The sequence below is a fragment of the Suncus etruscus genome, chromosome 18 (genome assembly GCF_024139225.1).
Source record: "Suncus etruscus isolate mSunEtr1 chromosome 18, mSunEtr1.pri.cur, whole genome shotgun sequence".
In the NCBI taxonomy this organism is placed as follows: Eukaryota; Metazoa; Chordata; class Mammalia; order Eulipotyphla; family Soricidae; genus Suncus; species Suncus etruscus.
In genome coordinates, this window is record NC_064865.1 from 58,945,467 (window position 1) to 58,960,788 (window position 15,322).

Here is a 15,322-nt window from a genome sequence, read left to right on the forward strand (position 1 = left end):
CTCAGGGAAGCGAGAACTAAACCACTGGGCCCACAGGGGAAGGCCCTGAAGGCAGGTGAGCAAGGTGGTTTGAGCAGAAGGTGCAAAGGAAATGGAATTGTGTAGGAAATTGGGCAACGATTGTGAATCAGAGGGCCTTTTCTGGCCTGGCCATGTGGACTCCCCTGCCTCTGTGCTCCCTCAAGGTCTCCCTAGGTTTCCTAAGGGGTACCCTGGAAGCCAATGAATAGGACTTTCTTGCTGTTCTCTTGAGCCAAAACAGCTTGATAAACATCTATGAGTCCATTCAATGAACTGGAACGGAAATGTAAAGATACTGTGTGTCTCCATGTGGATGTACGTATGCATGCGTGCATATGTGTGTGTGTGTGCGTGTGTCCTTTGGTGGTCTTCTACTATAGATACTGGTATCCTTAGATAATTATACTGTTATCCATAGATAACCATTATTGATACTGATATCTTCTCTCCTCTCCCCGCTGAAAGGAAGAAATTTCTCCCCCTCTGATTCCTCAAGTTATGTTTTGGAGATGGTGACATTTCACTCTCTTCTCCCGTTTGTTTTGTTTGGCCCTCGGTGGGTTAGCCATGACAACACTAAGAAGGAGGGGCCAGTGTTTTTTCAATCGGTGAACTCTGTTAGGAGAGATGACAGGATTTCACTGATTGTGTAATTGCATACTCAGTGACTGTTTTTGCTTATTTTGTATATTGCGTGCTTCCTCATGCCAACAACGGGTTGACTTAAAGCGCCTTAAAATGCGAGGCTTCTTCCAAATGCATTTGTTTTATAGAATCATCGAAATCTCCACTTATTTTTTTTTTGCCTTCATAAATCAGACCACTGAGCTTTTCTGTTGCTTTGATAAAAAGTACAGATGTTTAGCGAAAAAAGGCAAATTGTCCATAGTCCAAGAAAATGGTTGTGATTTTCAGGTTCAGCAAAAAACACTTTTTGATTCTCAAAGACAGAGCATATTCCTGAAGTGACATAGATTTCAGTCCCTATCATAAACTGTATACCCCTTCTGTTAAATCATGGCCCTTAAAATTTTAGGTTTCCAAGTTATTGAACATTGGGATGTCTCTTTACTTTATAATTTTGGGGGGCCACACCTGGTAGCATTCAAGGGTTACTTCTGGCAGCTCTGAGCTCAGAAGTTACAACTCCTGACAGGCTAGCGGGACTCTGCGATATTGGGAATTGAACCCAGAACCCATGCAGGACAAACCCACTCCCCCCTTGCGCTATCACTCTGGTCCTTTCTTTTAAATTATTTTTAAGAAGTATTTTAAGTATAAGGCCATACATGTTACCCACAGAAAATATGAACCAAGTAGAAGGCTCCAAACAAAAAGAGAGGTTTCTCATTCCGCCCCACCCCAGCTAGGCTCCTCCTCCCTCCTTGCTGATTTACTCTTCAGTTTTCTATAAATAATCTTAAACGGAAGGAAAACAAAATGCATTGGGAAGTATCTAGCACCCATTTGGAAGCTATGCTAACATTGCCAACTTCGCCTCACTTTTTCTAAGGGGGCTGTGGTAGGTTTGCATTCCCATAGTGACATGCTATTAGAAGGGTGATTTCCTACTAAACACTCTATGCCCAATTAAAGTGTTGCATTTCATGAACTTCAGTGATTTATACATCTTATAGATGCAGAGTGACTTTTGGGGTACATTATCCTAGGGGGGAATGAAGATCAAATTAGGAGCCAGTGTGACCCAGGCTCCAACATGTGGTCTCTGGACTATACCTCCACCACCATATACCCATCTCAGTCCTGAAGGGAGTATCTCCCTGTGGAGAATGGTGAGGGGAAGAGGTTAGTTACATCTTCTTAATTCTCCAAGTGCTGGATTTCAATGACTTTCGTAAATCCCTTTCTTTCTCTAGTTTTTAAAACTACTCTTAAGCTGCCTTAGCACTGAACTTGTCTTTTCTGGAAACAGCTGTTGGCTTAGATCTACTTCCTCTTTCTCAATATATATTCATCTCTGTTGACATTTTTTTGAGGATGGGACTTGGCGTGTGTCAGTGAATGAACTAAAAGTCCTAATGGGTCAAGTCAGAGAGCAGAAACCAGACTATGGTCTCCCCGGTGTGAAAAGAACTAAGGTACTCCCACTGCTTGGTCAGACTTAGCAGGTGAATTCCCATTGTCCTCAAGAAAAGACAGTTGGAGAAAAGTGTAGGTACACATACTTTGGAGGCTGGGCACACCCCACAGTGCTCAGGAGCTACTGTTTTCTTGTTGAGTCATGCCCCAGTGGTACACAGGGGATTGATCATCAGGTGCTGGGAATCAAACTCTGACTTTGATCTCTCTTTCTCTCTCTCTCTCTCTCTCTCTCTCTCTCTCTCTCTCTTTCTCTCTCTCTCTCTCTCTCCCTCTTTCTCTCTCTCTCCTGCCCTTATCTCTTGTTCTTAGACTCAGTAAAACTAAGATCAATGAACTAGGTTGTCTGAGAACTTGGGATGTCATGTTGTTTGAGTGTGACCTGCACCATTGGGAGAATATATTTCAGCCTGACAGTTCAGGGAACAACACTGACTTTGGGGTCACCCAGCACAGAACTCAGTGATAGGCACCCACAGGCTAAGACACAAGCAAGGGGCTCTCCCCAAATCGCTGCATGCAAATTTGAGAGTGGGGGTAACTCTGGGGTTCTTGATGCCAGGTTGGCTGGGGTTTCCTTTGGAGAGGCTGAGCAATGGGTCCCTAAACACACTCTTGGAGTAGAATCTCTTCTGCCTTGATGGGACTAGAAGAGCCAATTGCTTTTCCCACATCAGCTAGTTTTTAATGACAAGTTAAATCTAAGTCCGTGAACCTTTCTTGCCGTGTTGGTCCTGTGAACCCATTTTCCTCTGGGTAAATGTTCTTTAACAAGAGGAAGATTTCCATGGGCTTCCGCTGTGTTCCCTCCCTCAGAACAAGTCAGGGGTCAACCTGCACCTCTTTTAAGGCTGCCTTCAAGCCTCACTGCTCAACATTTCCTTCTGGAATTTGCTTTTCCCACCATCCCCCGTCTGAGCTGGATCTATAACCCTGTCAGTGGCTTGAGGCCATTTCCCGTTAACCATCTGTTTAGAATGTTTTGTCCCCGGAATGCAGCGATGGATAGTTTCTCTGGCCTTTGTATTCACTGCTTTGAAGAACTAGGATATGTGAAGTGAAGCTGACGTGAAGACAAGAGAACAGAAAGCCCAATAGGCTTATTGGCCACCAACATAACATTCTGATTCTTTGCTGAACTTGGAGAGGGAAGGGACTTGATTGCTGGAGAAGTTTGAGTCTCTGCATCCTCCTCTCTCTGTCAAGGCAAAGAATAAAAAAAGAACAAAAAAACCCTGGACTTCAACCCAAAGCATTGTTAGTTCCTGTGTCTGTGCTAAGCCCCCCAGCCCCAGGGGTTCTGGAAGCTTCCATGAATGATGATTGTACAAAATGGCAACATGGACCTGGGTGTACATGGCTTTTCAAAGCACATAGATATTTGTAATAGGTACTTGATAAAAGTTTTTTTATATATATATAATTATTGGCCTGGACTCTGTGTGTGTTTCTGAACCTGCCTCTGGCAGTCTGCTTCCTTCCTGGTCTCTCTCTGCCTCCCTAAAATCAGACTTCCTGAAAACAAGACCTCCCAGACTGTCCCCTCACAAGGCAATTTCTGCAATACCTAGACACACATTGCCCATATCAAACTGTCCCCTTCTCTGTCATCACGTGTTTGGACCCAGGACGTTGCTCTTCATGTTGCCTTTTATTTGCATGAAACCTTTGCTGTGGTTCTGCCTCTTCAAGGGGAGGAGCCAGCTAGATGTTAACCAGCGGAAGGTAAAGCTTCACAGAAAGCTCTGTGAGTGTAAGGAAGTGGGGAGAGTCCTGGGGGACTGTCCCTCACTTGGGCTCTTCTCTTTGCAGCCAGACAAGGTTTCTCCTTTTTCAGGTGAGGTCTGACTCCTTTATTCACCCCAACAATGGCAGTAGATCCGCCAACAGTATCACTTTATTCCCATCTTTGTGATAACTTTGTTATCACATGAATGAAAAAAGAAATCAACCACACACAGTTGATAAGAAAACATGATTTTGAAGACCTGACTTTGTAATAACTCCTTTCACTTGAAGCAGAGCTCCCCAGAGTCCAGGGCAGCATGCAATGGGGGTGTCTTGGAGCGGACACTGGAATACAAGGTTGCTGCTTGGATCTTTGATGCAGAAAAGGTAGCCTAGAGCTGTCATTAATGCAATTTGTGCCAAAGAGACACTGCACTGGAGGCAAAGTGCTGGCCTTGCATGAAGCTCACCTCAGTTTGATCCCCAGCACTGTCAGGAGTGATCTCTAAGACCAGAGCTAGGAATAAGCCTTGAATACTTCTGGGTACAGCCTCCAAACCCAAAAACAAACAAATAAGCAAAAGGCACATTCTCCATCTTAGTGAGGGATCTGCATGCGGACCTGAGATGTGGTAAATTTCTCTAAACAAAACTAGTAGACACTGCTAAACTCAAAAAGAATCATATTCAGATTGCATCCAGAAGAACCAGCTGAGATGAATTTTCAGATAGCTCAATAGTCAATACTATTTTAGGGGGAACTGTCCACACAACAAGCCTGATTCACTATCGTGAGTGAGTTTATTTTTTAAGTAATCTATCAACTTTTATATCTATTACAGGGTTTCAAAGGAATTTGGAGGCCCAAACTTGTGCTTAAGTAAATGTATGCCTTCTTGGGCCCCAGGTGTTTAACACTTTCTTTGATAATACAGGATGCTTCTGACATACAGGATGTACTGAACCCACATATGACCATGAAAAATATGTATGTCTGTGTTTAAATTAAGAACTGTGATTTACAAAGATGTTCATAATACAGTTGTTTCAGGTTTTAAGTGTTCCAACACCAATCCCACCACCACCAGCCGCCAGTGTGACCTTCTCTCCACCAATGTCCCCAATTACCTACCCAGTGCTCAGTCTGAAGACTCAAAAATTTTACTTTGGGGCCGGAGAGATAACACGGCGGTGTTCGCCTTGCAAGCAGTCAATCCAGGACCTAAGATGGTTGGTTCGAATCCCAGCGTCCCATATGGTCCCCCGTGCCTGCCAGGAGCTATTTCTGAGCAGATAGCCAGAATTAACCCCTGAGCATAGTCGGGTGTGGCCCAAAAACAAACAAACAAACAAAACAAAAATTTTACTTTGTGTTGCTTTTAACAAAGTCAGTGTCTGAGGAGTTACTGAGCTGTTTGTTAAATGCTAGTCTATCTAATTTGCTGTGCTCCTACAGAGCTGTCAGCGATGTGATATTTGGAGGTGTCAAAATGCCGCATTTGTGGTCACTGGTCACAGGACCAGTGGAGCTGTGGAACTGGGATAAGGACATGATTCAGTAACTTGGAATCTCTTTGAGATTTGTTATGGAGCTGTGAAGCTGGGCCATTCATATGCTGGAGGACATCAAGTGTGGGTGTCTTGGCAGTTTGGGCCAGCCCTCTCCCTTTCCTAAGAAGGCACCAGAGATATCAGCCAAGAGACAGGGCTTACCTGGGATGACTCAACAGCAGCAAGATTAGTCCACATATGTGCTTTTATGCTTCTCAGAATCAAGAAAACACTAGACAGTTCCAACTCAGTCCTTTAAACTCTTCAGAAGTCATGATTTTTTTTGCTATTGTTTGTTATTGTTGTTTGTTTATTTTTCTGACATTTCTCCTAAATTTACCTAAAGGGATATTTTCTAAATTTGGGAAAGAAATGAATTATCTGTGCTCCAGAAAAAATCAGGCCTTCCTTTCAGAGGCCTATAACCCAGCTAGGCCAACTACATGGCGACCCATGTCTGTCCCTTATGAATTCCTCGAAGCCTGCAAGAGCCAAAGAATGGTTGGATCCACAGGGCCACCCCTTCAACTTTGTTTAGACCAGGCCCTCTGTACAACATTTTGTGGCCTTCAAAAATCGCAGTATTCACAATTATTCGCTTACCGAATAATCACAATAAAAATTGCATTAGTAAGAAAAAATCGCATTAAACAGTTCCGTTCGGGGTATGCAAATGTTTAATGCAACTTTTTGCAATATTTTTTCTTACTAATGTGATTTTTTTATTGCAAATATTCGGTAAGCAAATAATCGCGAATACTTTGCACCTAGCGCAGACGTCATTTCTGCTGCTCCTGCCCGCTGTCCTTTTTTTTTTTTTTTTTTTTTGTGAAATCCCTATGCAGCCCTGCCTCACCCCGACTTTGCATCCTGTGGCCCCCAGGAAAATTGAGTTTGAGACCCCTGGTTTAGACCCTCAGGTTCGAATAATCTATTGTGAAGATACTTTTATCTCAGTCTGGACGAAAATAGTCAAAAGTTTGGAACCTGGGAACACACAAAAGAAGGGCATTGTATTAACCTGAAAATGCTGCTTATTATTAGAAACATTATGTGTGAATACATGTGTCTGTACCGTATTTTCCGGTGTATAAGACGACTTTTGAAACAAAAAAAAAGTCAACCGAAAACCGGGGGTCATCTTATACGCCGAGTATATCCCGAAAAATGTTTCAATACGCTGCTAAATGAAAATTGTCTGAATATTGCCACAAAACGAATTTTCCAACTCGATCCTGCACCAATCACTGCAAGACTGCTCGGGCTGCCTCTCTAACTCTGATGCATGCAAATGAGACAATGTTCTGGACCTGAATCTACACTGTCAAAAGCCTGCTCAAATGGGCCAGAGTCAGAGAGGAAGTCTATGACAGTAGAACCTTTGAACCTTTGCTTGTTGTGATTGGCTCACTGTGGCACATACAGTCGCAGCACAGAAACGTTCTGTCTGATACAGAGAATATAGGCCTAAACCTATGTTTTAACTGCAAAATTAGGGGGTCGTCTTATACACCCGGTCGTCGGCAAATACGGTATGTGCATGACTGTGCATGTGGTCTTTTCTTAGTTGATGTGTAGGGTCCCCACTGCCTCCCATCAGCAGGGTTGTCTTCTGGAGACCAGACCAGGATGTGGTTTCCGGTGTCTGAAAATTCCCTTCCCTTCTGCCCCAAGGGTCCATTATTTCCTGTGATTCCTCCTCACTACATTCCTGGAGCTCCTCTCCCAAGAAGGAAGCTCTGCCCTGAGAGTGGAGGGACCTTCTCTTGGGTTCTCATTCCTCCCCATTCCTCTCTCCTCCCTCCAGAGTCCTCTCCTCACCCATCTTCTCTGGGACCCCTCACTCAACCTCACCATCCTAGAAAAATTCGCTCTCCTACTCAGCATTCCTAGGTATCTCCTTTCCTCATCCCAATCCTCTTCGTTCATCCAGCTCACTCTTGCCTTCTGGCCCTGCGCTGGACCCTCTTGTTTTTGAATACAAGACCAAGAATATGGCTTTTCCCCTCAGTGCTGTGCAAAATGCAAAGTTTAATGCAGATAGTATTAAGTTCGGTTCCGACATACTGAGTCTACTTCCACCCTGCAGCTCCAGCACATTCCACCTTATAAAAGAAAAAAAAAAAAAAAAAAAAACTCTTCCCACCTCCACCAGCCCCTGGAAAGCATCATGCTACTATCCTCTGGGTCTCTTACTCCCCTGGCACTGCCTACAAAGGATTTTTCTTTGGTGGGATTCTGCAGGAGCCGAATGTTCTCAAGCATCATTCCTGCTGGTGCCTGGGTCAGTCTCTCCTTCCCTGGGAAGTTGCAGGGAAATGCTGTCACGTTGGACCAGCAGTTCTGGATCTTCATCTTCTGTAGAGAAATACTTGAAGGGTTCACTTTTGGTTACTGTGAATAAGGCTCCAATGAGTTTGGGGGGTCCCAATACCTTTTGGCAATACTGAATTCAATTATTTGGGGGGATATATAGAATGCCTGAATTACCAGTGATTCTTCCAACACAGAATTTGGGGAGCAGCTATCTTATGTCCTGGTTGTGTTATTCTGCTTCTCTCTGCACAGTGCAGAGGGCTCCCATTTCTCCCTCTTTGGGGGAGGAGTGGACATGGGGCCACACTTAGTTGTGTTCCAGCTTCACTCCTGGAGGTGCTCAAGGGCCCATAAGCAATGTCAGGGACTGAACTGGGGGAGATCGAGTGCAAGGCAAGTGCCTTACCCCTGTGCTATCTCTCTGACACAATATTCAAAAGAATTTGTTTGGACTCCAACCAACTTCTGAAGTTGGATCTGACCAACCAACTGCTTTCCTGATCTGCTGGTTTCCAGAAAAGCTAATGTATTTCTTTATTTTGGGGAGGCTACACCTGATCACACTCAAGACTTTAACTTCTAACTGTTTTCAGGGAGTACTCCTGGAGGTGCTTAGGGAGACCAACGTGGAGATAGGGATCAAACTCAAGTCAGCAGAGATGAGGGAAGCACCTTCCTCTACTGTACTATCTCTTTAGCCCCTCCTCCCTTGTTTGAAAGTGAAGAAACTGAAGCTCAGACAAAGACAAAACAAAACAAAACAAAACAAAAAAAACATTGCAGCAGAAAGGCCTGGGACATGACTTAAGGGGAGAGAGCTCATGTCAGAGTGAGGTTCCTGGAGAACCACAGCCTGAACAAACTCCAGTAACCCCCAGCAACATGCCTGGAAAAGTTTCTGGCATTGGGGGTGGGGGGTCCCACACAGAAACAAACCCACTAAAATCACAAAAGGCCCCACTAGAAGGTGCATTAGGTGCCCTGCTGGCTGTTTGTCTTTCATTGACATGAATCCACTGGACCAGGACAGATGGGCCTGGAACACCCACTCTGTGGGGCACAGGACTGAAAAAAGGAGTGAAAGTGGCTCCAGAACCAGAGGTTTGAACCTTGATCTGTTTCCTGTCCTGGATTTTGTCTTCTTTGGGTTTCTCCCCCATACTCCAGGCACCAAATTTCCTGACACAGGATCTAAAATATCTCTAGCAGCCTTGATGTCCCTGAACCCAGGAAATGCCTCCCTTGCCTCCTTGGTCCCCCCACCTGCTGGCATCCAGAACACTGAGTATGCAGGGGGTCAGTCTCCAGAGCACCTCGGAACAACAAGCGAGGTGCGCTGGATCTTTCTTAACCCCCGGCTCCCAAGACCACCCTTTTGGGGAGCAGGTCACTGAGGGATTACATCAGAGCCGTGTGTCCCATCTTGGATATCTGTGCTCCCTTTCCAGGTAAGTGACACCAGGATCTTTTGTGGGAAGATGAGGGGGAACCATCCTGATTTATCATGTGCCCGACACCCCAGACCACACATCCTCAGAACCAACATTTTATGCCTGAAATGTGCAGAATCCACCAAGTGCTTTTTACAGGGGCCTAGTTCAAGCTCGGGCTCCCCCCCTCAAGGAAAATGACACAAAACAAAAGGTCCTCTTGGACACTGTCTTGTCTCTGCCATGGGGTGAAGACCCACCCACCCACCTCAAGCAGCCAGGATGGACCCCTGAGGAGTGGGCAGTGGCCCCAGGCAGATTCTGTGACTCATCCTCCAACCAGGTTCCCCCTTTCTTTTTAATCTTGCTTCAACCTCATTGCTGTCAGCTTACCAGGGAAAAACGCCTGCCCGGGTCAAACTCAGTTCTGGGCTCGGGAGACACACTGGGTGGTTTCCCGGCTCCCTGGCCTCGATCACTGGAACAAGCTAAAAGGCCAAAGGCGAGCGAGCTGGCCTTCTTCCCTCTGGCTTTCCTTGCAGGGATTATGGACCAGTTGAGGCATTGAGGTGCATCTGATGGCCAAGCTGCAGAGGCAGGTTCTTGGGTCCTGGAGGCTGAGGTGGAAGAAGGCTGGGTTGCAAGGGGGAGTGAGTGCTGACTTGGCTCCAAGCAGGACCCTCCACATTGGGGAGTCCCCCTCCGGGGCCTTAGAGCCCCACTTTAGGCTCATCTGAGGCTTTGGCCTGGTGGGTCACCATTTTGGTGACCTCTATTTGGTGACATTGAGGAGACACTTCTTGGAGTCTCTGACCTTGAGCCCTGCACTCATAACTGACCACGCCCGACCTCTGAGCCCAGCCCTGTCCGCTGCTCTTAGCACTGAGTAATCGTTGGCTAATTCCCCAGATCAATGTTATTGGCAACTCTGGTGCCTATTCGTGAGGGGAAAAGCTTTCTCTCCTGCTCTGAGCAGAATTCTAGAAGCAGAAGGAGCAGATTTGGAGCAAGAGCCAAGGAGCAGAGAGGCAGGGGGAGACTCTGAGAGTGCTTCAGGCCCCTGGCACTCTGGGCAACCTGGGGCACCCTATCCTTCCATTTTCAGTCTCTGTGAATTGGACTCTGGAGGAATGGGGCAGACACCAGCTTTGCCTTTACCTCTGGCCTCCCTGGGAAGAGAATGTTCAACAACCAGGAGCCCTGGCCTGCTAGAGGCTTGAAAAGTAGTTGGGGAGATAAGGAGTAGCCAACAGTGAACACAAAAGACAGTAGCAAGAATGGCAGAACAAAAACAAACAACCAAAACCCACTTACCCCAAAGGTGAGGTGCAGCTGTTAAATATTCTGGGCTTTGCAGATAAGGAGGAACCTGGGTGGTCAGTGTCCCTGCCAGCCTCCAACCTGCAGTACCAGAGTGGGCAGAAACTACATAGAGCTGAGTGTGGGTCCAATATACCCTGTTTTCTTTCTGTGCGTGAAAAATTGGGGGAGATTGGGCCGTGGGAATGAGGCTGGAAGAGTGACAACCAACATTTGGTTCTGATTTAGGGGGTCTCCCGACTGCAGTCCACAAACTGCACTGACAGGGTGTGATTTCGAGGGGGCACTCTTGGCAGTAGTTGAGTACTTGGGGCACAAAGGCCACATCCGGAGGTCTTAGGGGCCATATGCATCAGCAGGGGAAAAACCAGGGTCTTGCACATGCCTTGCAGATATATCCGGGGGTCTTACACACATGCCCCACACATGTACCTGGGGTCTAATATATGCTAAACACATGTACCTAAACACATGTCACACACATGCACCCCAGTAGCTTACACATGTACCCCAGGGTCCTACACATAACACATATATCTTATATATGCCACACAGTAAAACCCAGTGACCTACACATGCCAGACACATGTACCTGGGGTCTTATATATGCCAAATACATGCACCTTGGGGCCTTATATACATGTCACACACATGTACCCCAGGATCTCACACATGTCATACACATGTACTACAGCATCTTATAATGCCACACAATATGATCTGGGGTCTTATACATGCCACACATGTGACCCAGAGTCTTACATATACCATACTCATTAACCCAGGCTCTTACACAGGACAAAAACCTGTCTCTTATACATGCCACACACATAAATATCAGAATTTTTCACATGCCAAACACATGATCTGACACTTCAAATATGTCCCCTGGCTGGTGGATTTGACCTTATTTGGGTGTGTTGGTTTGGTTTGGTTTGGGGACACACCTAGTGAAGTTGAGGGCCCCCTCCTAGTCCTGTGTTCAAGGGTCACTCGTGGCATGGCTCAGGAGAACAAGAGTGATGCCAGGTATTCACACCGGACTTACCGGGACTCAGGTCCCTTGAACCTGTACTATCTCTCAGTCCCCTGACCACTTTTCTTTTCAACCATGAAAAAGAGACTTGGCTCCAGTATGGAGTCAAGATCCAAGATCCAAAAAGATCTTGGCTCCATGGCATTGAATATTATTAAATATTTTTCCTTATCAACATCTGCTTCGGGAATTCCTCTGATGCTGAAGCAATTTCTGCTCACACTGTACAAATGTGACTTTGAAACCACTTTACTAACTATTCTCGGTGTCTGCTGGGGTAGAGAGGGTAATTAGAGGCCCTGGCCCTGGATCTGACCCTTCTCCCATGGTTACCCATCTTGTTGTATCTGCAAAATAAAGAAAAGGGGCTCTTGGGACCAGAGTGATAGCACAGTAGGTAGGGTACTCGCTTAACATGCTTCTAGCTGGGGCTCCATCCCTGATGTCCTAACAGGGGTCCTCAAATTTTTTAAACAGGGGGCCAGTTCACTGTCCCTCAGACCACTGGAGGGTCTAACTATAGTAAAAACAAAACTTAGGAACGAATTCTTATGCACACTGCATATATCTTATTTTGCAATGAAGAAACAAAACAGATACAAATACAATATGTGGCCCTCGGGCCATAGTTTGAGGACCACTGTTAGATGGTCTCCCAAGCACTGCCAGTAATAAGCCCTGCGCACCTCTAGGTGTGGCCCCAAAACAAACAAAGGCAAAAAATGGACCCAAAATCCCAGAGCCTTCTTTATAAATAAGTAAACTCCAGGCTTCACACCAAGAAAAAACTCTTTTAAAACTTTATTTATTTATTAATTCATTGATTGGTTTCTGGGTTATACCCAGCGGCTCTCAGGAGTCACTTCTGGCTTTGCACTCAGAAATCACCCCCGGCAGGCTGGGGGCCCATATGGGATGCTGGGAATAGAACTGGGTCCCTCTCTGGTCAGCTGCATGTAAAGCAAATACCATGTTGCTGTGCTCTCTCTCAGGCCCCAGAGAGCACCCGTGCCTTGGGAAGCTTTTTGTTGACCATAAATACATAATGCAAATTAGTTAAGGTTGCATTAACTATCCCACAGTTTGCAGTGATTAGATTTATGTGGGGTTTTCAAATAGGAGGTGGAATCTATGTTTCCCAAGAGGAAGGTGTGGAGGTCACTGTTCTAATCTAATTGGAAAATTGGAATCGGAGGCCTATTCATTCTTAAACAATAACAACAACAACAGCAACAACTAGGGTCCCAAAGAGCATCAAGCAACATTAGAAAACATTGAACAATTTAAATTTCCCCAGAGAGTTTTACTGATCTGAGACAGGGATGAAACAAAAGCCACTCCTTTGTGAGGGCTGTGGAGAGAGGAAAGCTGGGTCTGTGTGAGAGCTGAGGAGAGAGGAAGGCCAGCACGAGCCTTGGTTGTTCTTCCTAGAAGATAATCTCAGGTTCACCTAATGCAAAGTTTGCTGAGATCCACATATCCGGTGGCAATTAGCCTTTTAGATTGGGGTGTGGCTGGCCACTGAGCACCCTTGTCATGAGGGGTGAAGCTGGGTTTGAGTCCTTGACACTCCAAAAAGGATCAAGAAGACAACGCTGAAAGTCCAACCAGCAGCAGACTTAGTAAACCCTTAGACCATGATCCCATTGTATAACAATTTTCACGAATTTTCTTTTACTGAAAAATTATCTTTTGATAATTCTATTAGCCATTAGGTTGTTAAAAAATTATTGTAGGATTGGTGGATGGAAAACTGGGGACATTGGTGGAGGGAAGATTACACTGGATAAAACATTGGGAACACTGAAGGTCAGTGTTTGTAAACCATAGTGTTTAAATAAAGCTAAAAGAAAAATGAAGAGATTGGGTCAGAGTAATAGCTGCCTTGTATGCACCTGTCCTGGGTTCGATCCCTGGCATCCCAAAAGGGTCCCCTGAGCAGTCCTCCAGGAGTGATTCCTGAGTGCAGAACCAGGAATAACTCTGGACACTGACAAGTGTGGCCCAAAATAAAAAGAAAAGAAAAGAAAGATGAAGAAAAATAGTGAGCTGGAGAGGAAGGAAGGAGGAGAATAATTAGGATGAAAGAGAGGGGTTAAAAGAGAAGCAAAAGAATAACAGGGAATAAGATAAAAGAAAGAGGAGGAGGAAGAGAAGGAGGAGGAGGAGAAGGAGAAGAAGGAGGAGGAGGAGGAGGAAGAAGAAGAAGAAGAAGAAGAAGAAGAAGAAGAAGAAGAAGAAGGAGAAGAAGAAGAAGGAAGAAGTAGGAAGAAGAAGGAAGAAGTAGGAAGAAGAAGAAGAAGAAGAAGAAGAAGAAGAAGAAGAAGAAGAAGAAGAAGAAGAAGAAGAAGAAGAAGAAGAAGAAGAAGAAGAAGAAGAAAGAAGGAGGAGAATGAAGAGGAGGTGGAGGAGGAAGAGAAACAGTGGAGTCCCTGCCTTGTGTGCTCAAACCTCATCTTCCCTCCATCCCTGGCCTCCATCCTTGGGCCTTTCTCTCTGTAGCCGTCAGTATCTCTCAGCGCCAATGGCTGCTGTTCTTCCAACACCCCCATCTGGGCCCAGGAACCCCTTTCAGACATTGTCTGTCACCACATAGCTTCCTGGTGAGACACAGACAGGAGACCCTCTGAGCAGCCTGAAGGTGGCCTTTGTCCTGAGAAACCAGGTCACTAGGGTTTGGACCCCCTATTCCTTCTCTCTGAATATGGCCATCTCCTCCTGGTTGACCAGCAGTTTCATGGGCTGCCAGGAAACCCTCCTGTCCCCGACTTGAGCTTGTGGGAGCCCTGGTGCCCAGAGCTACACCTGCTGGCTCCTGCCCCAGCCTTACCCTGTTCCGCTCCGCCACCATCAGCACTTTCCACCTGATGCATGCTGGGGGAGCCCTGCTGGGTGATGTTCCCAGAGCAGTTAGGGTCAGGGTCCCTCCAACCAGCAGAGGAGAGAGGGTCCAGGGGTGGGGTCCCTGAGAGACGAACACCCCAGTTCCACCCTCTGTGGGCATTTTCCACAGACCAGGACCTCTCAACAGAGGGGTGACCTATACCCCACATTTCCCAAGGATGACTGAGAATGACTCATTTCTGTTTTCAATATGGAAGAGAGCAATATAGTACAGTAAACAATGCTCTAGGCTCTTGCCTTGAATGCAACTGATCTGGGTTAGATCCCCAGCATGCCATATGGTCCCCCTGAACATTGTCAGAGGTGATTCCTGAGTGCAAAGACAGAAGTAAACCATGAGCACTGCTGGGTGTGCCCCCCCCCCAAAAAAAACCCAGAAACAAAAAACACCATAAATCAATGCATATTCTTTTAAAATATGCATATTTTGAGATGGGACCGGGACCAGGTGGAAATGGAAAGACTAGGATGATCCAGTTGGCCTGATAGGCCCAGGGAAGTTTATTAAATTATTTCTAACTACTTTCAAGTTCACTGAACATTTTTTTCCACAATGAAAGGATTTGAAAAACATTGAGATTTGGGTGTGTGTGAGTATGTCAGGAGAAGTGTGTGTTGGGAGGAGAAGGGCAAAGAATGTGTTTTTCGGGACTTTCTTTCAGAAAGCATCTGGGGCTAGGGATGAGGCCAGGAATGGTAACCTTTGCCTTCTGTCCATCTGCACAGTGGGGATCCCCCACCCAAAACCTGGTCAGAGCATCATCCATGAGAGGGAAGGGTCCTTTCAGCTCTGGAGAGTAGTCTCTGACCTGATCAAGTAAAGTCCTACAGGAGGAGGAGGCTGTCGACTTGCCCCTGCAGGGGAGAGGGAGATGCTGAGGGGGGGGGGGAGCAGAAATGAGGTGGGGTGGTGGTA